The 15760-nt window shown below is 38.1% G+C and overlaps 1 protein-coding gene across 7 annotated transcripts in view; it reads left to right on the plus strand.

Moving 5' to 3' along the window:
• Positions 1-15760, plus strand: part of KCNIP4 (potassium voltage-gated channel interacting protein 4) — a 434877-nt gene that overhangs the window by 273017 nt on the left and 146100 nt on the right. The gene's annotated exons all lie outside the window — the stretch shown is intronic.

Consider the following 15760-nt stretch of genomic DNA (forward strand, 5'->3'; position numbering starts at 1 on the left):
AAGTCTGTTTTGCCACTGAAATTGAAAAGAGAACAGCAGTCTCTGTGAAGAGCAGCGTGATAAAGAATAAATAAAAATGTCTATGGCTCATTGATTCTTTTTTGAAGAGAGCAAAGGTATAATATGTATTGGAAAATGCACTATATTGCAGTATATTTCTCTCCAATATATTGGAGACTAAACTTAGATTTCTTATCAGACCAGAAGAAACTATACTTTCTGTTACTACTCGGCTAGGAATGTATTTCTTTAACATTGGGAATATATACTACTTTGCTCTTTTTCATAGTGCATGTTCATCATTCCCCCTGCCCCAGTTCTTCCAACTTTCTTGGTGTAACTCTCAGTAACCATACTTTGGCCTTAGAAAATCAGAAGTGTGTGGCTGGATCCAGTATCAAGAAAGGATATAGGACTCTTTAATTTCAAGGCTGGTGGGCAGTACTTACACAGATGAGTATCAAGAATAGTATCTGGTTTTCAGAACCTTACTTGGTTGCAGTTCACCATTTCCCCTGGTTTATCTGTTTTCCTTACACTAGATTAATTTCATAGTTTACACTGTGGGTGGGTTCCCAGTACCTAACCCAAGTCTCCTTTATTGAGAGGTAAGCCATTTACTTCTCTACTGCTTTAGATTTGGAAACCTTGTAATTGTTCATTCTTTTTGTAATATCACTTCAAACACTTGAATATTGTTCCCATACATCTTTGCCCTTTTTCTTTCCCTAAGGCCAGCCCTTCCTTGCAGATAACAGTCTCTAAGCTTATTAATTTTCTTGTCATAGTGTCTGCTTGGTCTAATTTTATGTGTGTCTTTATTTGGCTAAAACTTGTCAGAATAATCCAGCAGGGTATTCTCCTCCAGCTCACCAAAGTCAACAGAGCAAGCAGGGACAGTTTCTACAATGTATAGCTTAATCTAGTTATCGGGACCTTCTCTGTGATACTGCTACTCAGCCATTTATTTCCCAGGATAAAAGGCAAAGATTCAACATTACATTGACAATACTACAAATATTCTGAGGAAAATATCATCCCAAATAATAGCAATAAATTCACTATATTAATAGATAATGGTTCATGTTTATTTTAGTTTATTTCAACAGTCATTATATGTAACTGCAAGCAATTCAGGTAAGAATGTTTCAAAATATAGACTCATAGAATAGAATCATAGAATAGTTAGGGTTGGAAAGGACCTTAAAATCATCTAGACACCTCACACTGAACCATGCCACCCAAGGCTCTGTCCAACCTGGCCTTGAGCACTGCCAGAGATAGAGCATTCACAACTTCCTTCAGCAGCCCATTCCAGTGCCTCACCACCCTTACAGTAAAGAACTTCCTCCCTAGATCCAATTTAAACTTCCCCAGTTTAAGTTTTAACCCATTACCCCTTGTCCTATCACTACAGTTCCTTATAAATAGTCCCTCCCCAGCACACTAATAGGCCCCCTTCAGATACTGGAAGGCTGCTATGAGGTTTCCACACAGCCTTCTCTTCTCCAGGCTGAACAGCCCCAACTTTCTGATCCTATCTTCATATGGGAGGTGCTCCAGTCCCCTGATATCCTCGTGGCCCTCCTCTGGACTTGTCCCAACAGTTCCATGTCCTTTATATGTTGAGGACACCAGAACTGCATACAGTACTCCAAGTGGGGTCTCACAAGAGCAGAGTAGAGGAGCAGAATTACCTCCTTCTACCTGCTGGTCACACTCCTTTTGATGCAGCCCATGATACAGTTGGCTTTCTGGGTTGTGAGTGCACACTGAAGCCAGCTCATGATCATTTTCTCATCGACCAACACCCCCAAGTCCTTCTCCGCAGGGCTGCTCTGAATCTCTTCTTTGCCCAACCTGTAGCTGTGCCTGGGATTGCTCCGACTCAGGTGTAGGACCTTGCACTTCTCATGGTTAAACTTCATGAGGTTGGCATCAGCCCACCTCAGAAGCGTGTCAGGGTCCCTCTGGATGGCATTTCTTCCTTCCACCATATCAACCAAAACACACAGCTCGATGTCATTGGCAAACTTGATGAGGGCGCACTCAATCCCACTGTCAATGTTACAACAAAGAGGTTGAACAAGACCGGTCCCAACACTGATCCCTGAGGGACACCACTCGTTACTGGTCTCCAGCTGGACACTGAGCCATTGACCACAATTTTTTTTCATGCAGCCATCCAGCCAGATCTTTATCCACCGAGTGGCCCACCTATCAAATTGATGTCTCTCCAATTTAGAGACAAGGATGTTGTGTGTCAAACGCTTTGCACAAGTCCAAGTAGATGACATCAGCTGCTCTACCCCTGTCCATCAGTTCCATAGGCCTATCATAGAAGGCCACCAAATTGGTCAGGCAGGATTTCCCCTTAGTGAAGCCATGCTGGCTGTCACCAAGCACCTTGCTGTTTTTCATGCCTTAATATGCCTTCCAGGAGAATCTGCATGCTTTCATTTACGGGTTTTATTGCATTTGTTTTCAAGGGGTTATTTAGGTATTCTCGGTGACTGTGCTGACTCATTTCACTGTATATGCCAAAATTCCTCTCAGTCAGCCGTATGCTTATATAAGCCCTCTGATCTGAATTCTAGCAGCTCTGCAGAACTTGCTCCCTTTATCAGATCTACTGCTCAAATGACTCTAATATGTGTCCTTTAGACTCTTCAATGAAACTGTTTTACACCTATAGTCAAAAATATGAGGCCTTTTTTATAGTCAGGTTTCTTTATTTTAGCAGAGCTGACGATCCTTTATCTTTATTATGGTGCATTTCGTAAAGTGCATAGAGTGACTTAAACATCATAATAATTGTATTTTTGTTGTTACTGCAAGGAGGTAGGATACCCAGGCCCTGTGGACATGAGCCCATTTATTCCCCAAAATTGTATCTCCTGTGCAGGTCCTTTGACCTTACTCCACTTTATGGCAAAACCAGCCTTCAGAAAGATATGGGTTATTTTCTTCCCTTGCTCAAATGCTTCTTCTACAGTATCACCGCACACAATAATGTCATCAATGTATTGCAGGTGTTCTGGAGTTTGCCCCTGTTCCATCGCAGTCTGGATCAGTCCATGGCAGATGGTAGGGATGTGATTCCACCCCTGGGGCAGTCTGCTCACCATTCTTCAGTCCCTCCTTTTCCCTCTGCTTCTTGCTGAATAATACCATAACTTGTTCTGTGTTAGTTCTGTTCCTTATCTGTTCATGTGCTAAATCGGTGCAGTTCAGTAACCTGTACAAAACCACCTTAGCACAGAAACTGATTCTGCCTGCACCTTCCTTTGTTGATGGTTGAATAAGTTTACTGGGCAATCAGGCAAGTACCAGAGCTAAAAATGGAGAGCAGCAGGGTTGCACAATGAGAAGAGTGGGACGAATGGCATTACCCTTTTTGCAACAGTGAACCACTTAGTCAGCTGGTTTGCAATGTAGAGACTAATTATTAGTTTCCTGAATTTAGATGTCAAATTTGTTATGACAGCTAAAGTAAGCAACGTTAATACTGTCCTATAGATCACTAGAATATTTTCATTCTACCTTATTTTCTTGAGTATGAGGTGAGAAGATTTTGTGTTTTGAAAATCGTTTAACCCTTTAGAATGCTTTTTCAAAAGACAATACCAAGGGAGAAAATCAGATTAGAAAGACAAAGTCATAAACTAAGTGGAACCTGTCTGTTTTCCCACTGTTCTGCAAGAAATTTGAAGTTAGCAGAGATGGTCTAAACATAAGCAAACTTGGTGTGAAGCGGAAGGAAGTAAAAAAGGTTAGACTGAGATTATCATCTAACTGCAAGCATTATCTGTCTTTTCCACGAGTGGATGCTAGTTTTCTCGGTTAACTAAAATGTATCTTTTCTGCGTCTTGAAATTAGACTTGCAAGTAACTCTGAAATTACTTTTTTGAATTATTCTGTAGTAGTAACACAAACAAAAATGATAATTATTTTGAGATTTCAAAAGAAACATGTTTCTTATTGCTTTCTTTTTTGTTTAAGGATGGTATGAGTAAAATCATTGTCAGCTACTATTACATTATACATAATGTGGTGTTATAAAAGTACTTATATTATCAAGAGTTTCCACAAAGTGATAAATGGGATGCCCCCTCATTTTAGTAGGTTTAGCACAGGTAATCAATTTGTAGAGAGAGAAAATTTCAAAGAAATTAAACCTAAAAAATTATGTCCTTTCTAAATTGTCTGTCAGCAGTTCAGGATTTAACTAGATCATACAAGTTATTTCTTCTTGTGCTACCTTTCATCAAGCTATCTGAAATGAGTCCATACTTTGAAAGTAGCTACATTGGCTTTTTGATGTGTGTTATTAATATATTCAGCAGAAAGATGAATAGACCAGATGTCTGTTAATTCTCAAATTTCTAATTGAATATAATCACTAAAAGTTATGCTTACTTGGGGCAATCCATTACGAGGTTAATACAGGAAATTACACAATTTTTCCCTCTGAGTTTCTCTTTAACAGTTACCCTCCTTATTGTAACTTTGAATTGAGTCTGTGTGAATGGTCTTGACAAGGAAGGTGTAAAAGAACATAGAAATTGTGTTACTGGCACTTCCCTAGTATTCCAGTTCCAAATGATGTGTATCTTGAGGACTTCTAAAGCCAGAAGGCATGCATTTAATATGTCTTGAGGTTTGGGGTTTTTTTTCCTCCACTCTTTGTCTTGTAACTTTTAAATCTGTATGAATCTGTCTTGGGAAGGAGTTCCACAACATAACTGCATGGGTGAAGAAGTATAACTCTATTTGTTTTGAACTTCTCACCAGTTTAGCACACAAAGCTTCATAATCAGTTTCACAGGCTTCACCACTCATCATTCGTACTGCATTTTGAGTAGTTTATATCTGAAATGAATGTAGAAACATTTTATACCAAAATTGGAGGACTGCAGGAGCAGTCTGTTTGTTACCCCAAGTCCTTGTATGCACTTAGTGTTGCAGTATACATGGTGAAGGAAGAAGAGAATTGTTCTGAGCAAAAAATTTGAGTAGAAAATGCTGAAATGCTGAGCTGGAATAGCCATTTTTGGTGCTTTAGGACCTGCCAAATTGATTTCACTGCTTGTTCTGGGAAACTGCCCTTGAGCAAAAGAACCAGAAGGGCTATTTGGGTCCTTTACCACTTAGGTCTGGATTACTGTTCTGGCTAAAGTAACATCTGGGATTTTAGACTAAAGGAAAATAATGCTTCAGTTTTCTGATACTGAATTAATGTTACATAATCTTTTCTTCTGTCAACTGCAAGATTTATTTATAACGTATTGTGTTGATCTAGAATGTAAAGTAATAATTTTTAACACATTGAGTTAGCATGTATTTTCATTGTGACCTTTATTATTCATTTTTTATTAGTTTATAATAATATTACAGTAGCTTTTTAATGTTTGTTATTTTTCAAAAAATCCATTAAAACTGATTTATTATTGCTGATGGTAAAAAAGGTCACTAACGTCAAAAATTTAAAATAATAAATTCGTGAGAATTCTAATCAACCACAAATGCTTCATGCCTGGAGATTTTAACCAGGAAAAAGCATCCCAAACCTCTTTCCACTTCTAAGTAGGGCGTTTTAACTTAACTGATATTAAGGATATGGTAGTATCACATATACTCCCAATCATAAATTCTGTAGTACTATATGTAAAAATCATGGAACTGATAACTAATTCTTCTGATGTATCTAATGAGTTGATCTTCATCTGATTAATCTGAAATATTAAAGGCTACCTAAAGCTGTGATTTTTAGCTTAATGCCTCTTTTTCTATCCCCATTCCACTGTTTTATTGACTCATTTGAAGTATTCAAGAGATTAGAGGGGCGTAATATCTTTACATCACAGAAATATCCTGATTTGACCTTATTCAAGAGATTATTAGGTCTTCCTATCTCTACACAGCGCAGTCCATAAAATTTCCCTTGCAAGTCTCGCATGCTTTATCTTCAGGCTTATTGACTCCATTACAGTTAGAACTCCTCAAGGTAAAAAAATTCTCCTTGTCCTATTATGTTTAAGCTTACCAGATGCCTTTTGTTTTGTTGGTTTTGGTGTTTCCATTTTTTTTTTGATTGTTTTTTGTTTGTTTGGTTGTTTTTTTTGGTAAAAAAGCAATCATTCTGAAAATGTTTTATGTAGCCATAACACTTTCTACTCTGACATGAATTTCCCATACTGTAGTTTTTATCAAATTTTAATATTTTCTCCCTAGTGATAAGCTTGATTAACCAATGAAAGGTAAGAACATCTTATGAGTCACTAAAGCTCATGCAATTTTGATGGTCTTCTAAGTTTTTTGGAATGATGCAATTAAAATAAGCCTTTGGAAATAATATAATTTGCAGATATTTTTTCAACAGGTGTCTGAATTATGATTTTTATTAATACTGACACAAGGAATAAAATCAACTTGTTTATCACAATCTATTGTTCCTAATGTTGCAGTTGTTGCAGATTGATGGTTTACTTATTTAAACTTGCTCCTGAATGGGAAGCATCACCCTCCAACAGGTTTGGCTTTCTCCTTTATCACCCATTCTTTGTCGTCCGTTTTCATGTACTATACTAGGATGAACATCTGTATTATAGGGTGTCATAGACTGTGTGTGTATGCTGACAAAACTTGGGCAGCCTCACAATACTGTGCGTCCAAATACGGTTTCACCTGGAAGCTGAAAAATGCAGTGAAAAAGATTGTGGGGGACCTTTTAATAATAAAATACTTTTTCTGAATTTTCCTTTTTCCATGTGAAATGATAGTCTCTATTAAAAATGAATCTGATTCTGCTAATTCATGCTTCCCAGTTTTGGCAATCATATGAAAATATAAAGAATATGGGGTTTTCTTTGTTGGATTTTTTTTTTTTTTTGGTCCACAAGATTAAAAATGTATAACCACATCAGTCTTTCTTTATATGCTTGTTTAATTACAAAACTAGAGGAAAGGGAAGGGATAGAAAATTAATAATAAAAACCCCTAACCTGGATATGACTAACCAGGTGATAAAATACAAACATATAATCAAAATCAGTGCTATGTGGTTCACGAACAATTTAGAAATCTATCTTTATTCTCTTTTCTTGTATGCTAGCTTACTGTTTTTAGTGTATTTCGTATGCTTTTGTTTATATGTTTCTCTCTCAGTGCTCCCCTACAATGCCGTGTTCTAGTCTCCATTTTTTATACAGCACTTCCCATTCCTGAATGCTTAATCTGCTAATTAAAGTACTCTATCCAACATGATTTTTTTTAGCTGTGAGTATATCTAAAATATTTTTCCTCTCTGTTTTCCTGTAGGTTTCCCAGTGGCTATTTCCTTAGTCTTTTCTTTCAGTATCTGACTGAAGTTCACTAACAGGACTGTTTTTTTTCTTGGAGGAAAAAGTTTCAACTTCTGCCTTCAGTGTGCCATTATATACTGAAAGTCTAAGTTGTTTCTTTGTCATCAGTCTGAAGAGTAATTACAGCATCCAAATCAGCTGGAGAAGCAGTAGATTTTGCCAAGTGATGTTTGTTGGTTAATTACAGTTAAACAGCCATTTTCATATCACTTCATAAACTTCATATGAAGTTTTAACCCCTTAACATATTAACAATAAAAAACCAATAGCTTTATTTCTTAGGATTTCCTTGGAGCATAATTCAGTATATACAATTCTGATCTATAGATCAATATATATTAGATACAACAGTTTATATGGGTCTCGAAAATGGGACTTTGTCAGAGGAGAGGTTGCTGAACTTGAACATGTTCAAATAGGGAACACATAGATTCAGAAAGTACAGCAGGGAGAAAAATACGAAAATGAAAAAAATAGCCTATTGCTCAAGATGGGCTTCAAAATTGAGTGAAGATAGCAGCTGAGTTGATGGCTTGGTAGATTAACTGTGCAATAGTCACCAGTGTTTCAAGTAACTGTAAAATTCTAGGATAATGAGTCAACAACAGAAGGTAACTGATAACTTTCTAGGTAGATCCCAAAGCGTATACAAATAAGGTTGTGCTTAAGGTTTTTTCTTGTAGGTCTAGAGAAAAGCTCCAATCTCTGAAGTCTTGCCAGCACCTGTTCTTCAACCATGAACAGATGTACACTGGTCATTGTTACAAAGAACTGGAGGCAAAGCTGGTTTGACGTTGGTCAGATCTTTGATCCTGGGGTTGATGCAGATCAGACACACAAATAATACCTTATTTTTGCTCACATGAAAGTAAAGGTTTTTTTTTTTCCCTTCCTTCTGAAGAGAGATTGGTGTTTTTTTGCCTGCTAACTTTATTTCTCTGGGGTATTTTTCAACATATGCATATCGATATTTCCCCCCCCCCCCCCCATATTCTCCTGTGGAAGAACATCCATATAGTCCCACAGTGTTACTGTCTTTCTGAGTCAGGATTTCTTTATTCTGAAGTTCCTCTGAAACTGCTACCCTGTCACCTGCTGACAGCAGCATGTTACCATGTTTTCCATCCTTCCTGTTAAAACTGTCCTGTGGTTCCTGTGTCTGTTTTCCTGCAACCCACTGGCTCCTCTGAACAGCCCAGAGACGTTGTCTTCTCTAGACACTGTACAAAGGACTAGGCTCGTCTGTTATTATTAAAGTCCTATGTACCAGGGAAGCAGAGATAACTCCTCAAAGCATACTTGTTTAAGTTCATGCTGTTGGCCACTTGAATAGCAATTGAGAATGAGGATGGTGTCAGTTGTCAACTGCTGTGTTACTTCATGTTCTTGGTCTCCTTCACCCATGCTTTTTCCTCATCAGAGGGGCAGTGGGACAGCAGAGATTGCTTGGCAGCAGTCTCAGACCCTTCCTGTGGGGCTGTGCTGGGCTATGCTTACCACACCGGTGGCCAACATCTCGTCCTTGCAGCTGGAGAGCAGGAATGCTTAAGCTCAATTTTGTGAAGTGGTAGCTGCTTAAGTAAAGAAGATGTCTTTTGGAAGAGAGAACAAAGAAAAGTGGTACCCAGGATATGCGTGATGAACACAGATTGAAGTATTTTCCAAAATACTGTTGCATGCAGATATGGTACCTGTAGCTATAGTATCTATATTAGCATGAGTCCAAGAGAAGGAAGATTACATAGGAAAGTGAACCTTGCACTGAAATCTTCCTGATTTGTGATGTTTTTTTTTTTCCTTAGCTTTGCAAACATTAAAGGTGTTTTGGGGTAGAACAGACTTTTTTCATACCTGCTTAGAACTTGAAGGAAAATGTCAAGGGTACCTGTGAATTCCACCAGGCCTTGATGAGCTATTGTACATTTGAATGAATTTTAAAAAGGCAGTAATCAACATGGTGGATAAAAAAACAAGCAATAATTCTAGAAAAACACCTAAAAGTCGCCTTACAAATATGTGTATAAAACTCAGAAGAATTACGAGACTAAGACTGGTACAGATATGCACTTATAAATAGCACAACAAAAATCATGTTTCCTTTTTCTTGAAATGCTCCTTTTAAAATATGTCCTAATTATGACTCAGTTTTCTTTTCTCATAAGGGAATATTGATGTATCCATTTTGCTTCTCTATTTATTATTCTGTTGTTTGAATCTGAGACAAGGAACTCATATCTTCCTCTAGTGCTGGTTCTCAAATAAGTGCTGTTTAGTAATGTGAAAAACTTTCCATTTGCCCTTCACAACTCGGTGAGCTGTAAACACTGAAGTAATTGAGCTACTCGCATCCTGGTCTGCAGGTGATACGAGTGATGCATCTTATTAGCATTTAATTAAATTGTAAATATTATGCTAAACTGTGAAATTGCTGGCAAAAGCGGAATAACTGGATCAAAGCACACTGTTGTTTAAAAACAATAAATTCAAGGATTGTTGAGTAATCTGGAGAAGGTTTATTCTTCAACTTTCTTGAAGCAATGAACCTATGCTATGCTGCTTTAAAAAAAAAAAAACAACAAAAAAAATCCCTCAACAAACATGCTGAAATTTGATGTAGATGCAGCATTAATTTCACACCTTCCTAGTTTAGGTTAATGACTTCTGATTATAACAATGAAGATTAAATGGATTTCATTCTCTTTTAGTGAAGAGATAATAGAAACTTGCAACAATTGCAGATTACTAAGATTCTATTATTATTGTATTATATTAAGATTCAGGGAGGGTTGTAATAACTTCAGTTTATGAAAAGTTGATTCTGTTTCAGTTTGGGGAGCACTGAATGATTTGACTTAGTCCTATTTCCTTGTTTGGATGTGTGCCTTAAGTCTAATTATGCAAAAGCCATGCAATATGACTTTGTTTAGAACTAAATCTTTCCAGTGAAAATTTCTAGTTAACAGTAGAAGATACTGGCTGCTGCAGAGAATGCTACAGCCAACTGTCAAGAGTATTCTGATGGGAAATGGGAGGCAGGAGGGCTCCAACCTCTCATTTTTCATTTGAGGGATATAACAAAAAAATGTGGAAAATTACAAATTTTCTGGATTGCAAAATAAACAAGAGTTAAAAGACTCAGAGAGGAATTGAGTTTCCATCCAGAATTCATTTTGAGCATTTTTTTTTGGTTGTTGTTGTTTTTTGAGGGTTTTTTAACAGGATGAGACCACTTTGAACATAATTTTTAATTAAAGTATTTTCTTTGGCTTTTTATCTTTTTGTGAAAGTTCTTTTTAAATAAAAGAAAAAAATAGCAAGCGGGTGCTTATTGCACAAAACCAGTGTTCTATTTCTAAATGGTGCTGACAGGAAAGTGTAATTTCATTTTTATAATTGCACATTGTAAGTTGTTCTAAGAAGTTCAGTCTTGGAGCTGTCTGGGTAACTGTAGATATTTTGGTGGTGTTAAAGATGTCTAAATATACATGGGCTCACATGACTTGTAACTGATATCAATGAGGATCGCTAGGTATTCTGCATACACACAAACAGAGGCCTAGCAACAAAAAAAATTGAGGCGCTTTGTCTTTTTTCATGTTAAACTTGAATTCTTTTTAATGAATATTTTAATCAAGTCTGATTGTTCTGACCTGAATGCTGAGCACTTCTGAAAGACAGGTCCTTACTGCTATTTATAGCTAAAGAAAAAAAAATTTGTGGGATTACAAATAACTTGCAGAAATGCAGTTTCCAATCTCAATTATATGAAAATTGGTACTATATGGTAGAATTTTTGGGTGATGGGAAGTCTGTCCTTATTTAAGTTAAATTCTTGTAATTATTGCATGCTTTTATATGCTAGCCACAAGATTTCTATATACTTAGGAATAGCTCCAAAAGTACCAGATTGCACTGTTGATATACCAAACAGTCACAGTTTATAAATAAACACCAATATGCAAAAGCAGCATGATTAATGTTGGCAGAAACAAGACTAATTTCTTATTGCAGCTTAGTCACTTGAAGTAAGAAATATTTAATCTTCTTATCTCGAATTTTATACATTCTTACAAAAGTCTTCAGTGAGCTTGCTGAAGATAGTAAAAGTACCTTTTAGGTACTTCTTGCTGTGAAACTGCAGCTACATGGTGTGATATTTAGACAGTTGTCTAACTTATCTGAAACTGTGGGGTGGGAAGTGGGGAACCAACAACAAGATCAGTAGTAACTCTAATCCAATAAGAGACCATACAGACTAGTCTGTTCAAAACTCACTTTATAGACATATCTTACGTGTGGGCTCTACCTGCCTTAGACAAAGAGACCAGATGCATGCAGATGAGCACATGCACACACACTTTTTTAACTTACCATGCAGAGTATTCATGAACCCCATTTTTACATCAATAACGCTAGCCATTACAGGTTTTGGAGTGTTCTTTGAAAAATGAGAGACAGTTCAAATTCAGAACTGGCATTCTTACTATGTCAAGTTATAGATACATCTATACAAATAAAATACTGCCTAGTTGTACTGCGTATGTCAAGAAGTCTCCTGCAGCCCACAGATGTTGTCAGCTCTGCAATACCATCCCTATTTGAGAGAATTCAATTTCGATGACCTAGGACAGAGGACAGGTTAGAGCTCAAGGACTGCCAGTGAAGTGGTAGGACTGTGCAGCCCAAATTGTCAGACTCACTAGACAAGCAAAAGAAAGATCAACCAAGACATGGTTTTAGTCTAATAAGCATGCCAGTAATGGAAAGAAAGGTCCTGGGTGTTTACATATTCCACATTACATTAATAAAATTGAGCTGGAACTCTCCATGTTAGAATCATAGAATAGTTAGAGTTGGAAAGGACCTTAAGATTATAGAATAGTTAGAGTTGGAAAGGACCTTAAGATCATCTAGTTCCCACCCCCCTGCCATGGGCAGGGACACCTCACACTAAACCATGCCACCCAAGGCTCTGTCCAACCTGGCCTAGAACACCGTCAGATATGGAGTATTCACAGCCTCCTTGGGCAACCCATTCCAGTGCCTCACCACCCTCGCAGTAAAGAACTTCTTCCTCATATCCAGTCTAAACTTCCCCAATTTAAGTTTTAACCCGTTACCCCTTATTCTATCACTACAGTCCCTAATGAAGAGTCCCTCCACAGGACCCTAATAGGCCCCCTTCAGATACTGAAAGGCTGCTATGAGGTCTCCACGCAGCCTTCTCTTCTCCAGGCTGAACAGCCCGAACTTTCTGATCCTATCTTCATATGGGAGGTTCTCCAGTCCCCAGGTCCTTCTCCACAGGGCTGCTCTGAATCTCTTCTCTGCCCAACCTGTAGCTGTGTGTGGGATTGCTCTGACCCAGGTGTAAGACCTTGCACTTGGCATGGTTAAAATTCATGAAGTTGGCATCAGCCCACCTCACAAGCGTGTCAAGGTCCCTCTGGATGGCATTCCTTCCCTCCAGTGTATCAACCAAACCACACAGCTTGGTGTCATTGGCAAACTTGCTGTGGGCGCCCCCGCTGTCCATGTCACCGACAAAGACTTTGAACAAGACCGGTCCCAACACTGACCCCTGAGGGACACCACTTGTTACTGGTCTTCAGCCAAACATTGAGCCATTGACCATAACTTTTTGTGCGACCATCCAGCCAGTTCTTTATCCACCGAGTGGTCCCTGTATCAAATTGATGTCTCTCCAATTTAGAGACAAGGATGTCGTGTGGGACAGTGTAGAATGCTTTGCACAAGTCCAGGTGGATGATGTCAACTGCTCTACCCTTGTCCATCAGTTCTGTAGCCCCATCATAGAAGGCCACCAAATTGGTCAGGCAGGATTTCATAGAATCATAGAATCATAGAACAGTTAGGATTGGAAAGGACCTTAAGATCATCTAGTTCCAACCCCCCTGCCATAGGCAGGGACACCTCACACTAAACCATGTCCTCCAAGGTTCTGTGAACCTGGCCTTGAACACTGCTAGGAATGGAGCATTCAGAAACTCCCTGGACAACCCATTCCAGTGCCTCAGCACCCTAACAGGAAAGAATTTCTTCCTTATATCCAATCTAAACTTCCCCAGTTTAAGTTTGAGCCTGTTACCCCTTGTCCTATCACTACAGTCCCTAAAGAAGAGTCCCTCCCCAGGACCCTAATAGGCCCCCTTCAGATACTGGAAGGCTGCTATGAGGTCTCCACACAGCCTTTTCTTCACCAAGCTGAACAGCCCCAACTTTCTCAGCCCATCTTCATACAGAAGGTGCTCCAGTTCCCTGATCATCCTCGTGGTCCTCCTCTGGACTTGTCCCAACAGTTTCATGTCCTTTTTATGTTGAAGACACCAGAACTGCACGCAATACTCCAAGTGAGGTCTCACGAGAGCAGAGTAGAGGGGCAAGATCACCTCCTTCAACCTGCTGGTCACGCTCCTTTTGATGCAGCCCAGGATACGTTTGGCTTTCTGGGCTGCAAGCACACACTGCCTGTGGCTTAGCAGCTTCTTTAGCCATCTCCTTCATGGGCTGCAGATGGATTTCATCAGGTCCGATGGACTTGTGTACGTTCAGATTTTTAAGATGGTCTTGAACCAAATTCTCTGCTACTGTGGGCCTAGGGTCTTCATTCTCTCAGTCCCTGCGTCTAAAAAGTTTGAGATCAGAAACAAACAGCCTAAGCTTCTTTTCCCAGGTCTTGCTAGAGCAGGCCAGCTGCTATAGTAAGGAGCAATGATAGATGTTCCGACTCAAAATCTGTTGAGGACAAAGGAGAGGTACTCTTAAACCATTAAACCAAGGGTTTAATAGACCCTGCACTGGATTTGGAATGAAGCGGCAATTAAATCTCCAAATTTGATTAGTTCCTTCTTTTTTTTTAACTGGATGGTTATTTTTTAATTAATAACTAGACTTAGATCAGCTAGCTTCACAAAGATGGTTGAAAATCCATTGGAGAGTAATAATTGTTAAGCTATGTTGTCTTATGGCAACGAAGGCAATGGTGAACCAAAGTACACCTTTTGCTGTATGAATGAATTTCTATAAAATATTTGTCACGCTTCTGCGAAGTTGTTACATCAGCAATTGCTAACTGTAGTTAGTAGTTGGCACTTAAGATTAGTCCTGTAGTCTGAAAGTCTATGTAATATTCCTGCAAGTGTTGTTTACTTTAAATACTGTGTTCTTAGCTTACATTTTAACTGCTATTGCAGTACTAAAAACACTTATCTCACTGTACATGCAGAAGCTTTCTCGAAATGCTCATAATTCTGAATACCACATGTGTACTTGACTTTGGTGGTGGTATTTTTCACATCCTCTGAGATGAATCAAGCTAGAACATAGAATGAGGCCACCAGTGAGGGTTTTGAAACAAAATTTCTGTCTATATTTCAGAGCCTAGTGCTTTCTTAAACAGTTAGCTAACAAATTTTTCTGTAAGCTATTCCCATGTTTGGGATTGCTTTAAGACTCAAAAGCAAAACTCTAATAGTATTTAAGCTTTTCAAGGAATTATAATGGTTTATGAGTTAATAAAATGTTGTTTAGTGCAGCTCAAGACTAGTGCTAAAAATGTTTTTATGCTTTCAAACAGACAGGGAACTCTGAAAATTACAAAATCCATTTTAACTAATATGTGATAAAATGCAAGTATTAGTTGGGTTGCAACCAACAATTCCTATGCTTATGAACATCTTCTTGATGTTAAACTTACTTGCTATTACTAAGTAAGATTTCCAAAACCCAGTACCAGGATGTGAGCAAAATAAGAGTGGAAGGAAGACTTGGTAATTGCATTCAATGAAGATTCATAGTGCCTATGCAGTTATGATTGCATAGGCGCCATGACTCTATTAGTTGAAGAAAAGATTTCTTCTTTATGATTCTCTAGCAGTACCTTCTTTCAGGTTTCTACAACTTTGTTTCTTTTTTTGAAGACCTTGTTCAGTAAGCTGTTGTCCATAGACAATCCATATCTGATATTTAATTAGTTGCAACAGAAACAAAGAACAACAGCCAAAAATTACAACTGTTCTTCTAATTATGCTTTTTAAAATATGTGCTGTTTACCCTATGTAGGTTTACAAAATAGAAAACTCAAAAATAAATGGGGGTTGAATATTTCATCTAGGATAAGTTCTTACCTCAGACTTGTGACTACATAGGAAAGTGATACCCTTGAAAGGTTAGTGACTTTAACTCATAAATTTCTCTTTGTGGAAATGTATTCTTGCCTAACACTGTCATCATTCTTCACATACCTTTTATTGACTGTAAAAAGGCTCTTAGGAACATGTAATCAGACACAGTCAATAAGCTCTGCTTGAAGTTTTGCTGTTATGCATTGGCAGAATGCTAAGTTTTTTAACTATGCTCTATGCCTAAATGCCAC

This window comes from Pezoporus wallicus, unplaced genomic scaffold (genome assembly GCF_028554395.1).
Source record: "Pezoporus wallicus isolate ANWC-B61680 ecotype Strahan unplaced genomic scaffold, APGP_CSIRO_Pwel_v1 contig_642, whole genome shotgun sequence".
NCBI classification, from domain to species: domain Eukaryota; kingdom Metazoa; phylum Chordata; class Aves; order Psittaciformes; family Psittacidae; genus Pezoporus; species Pezoporus wallicus.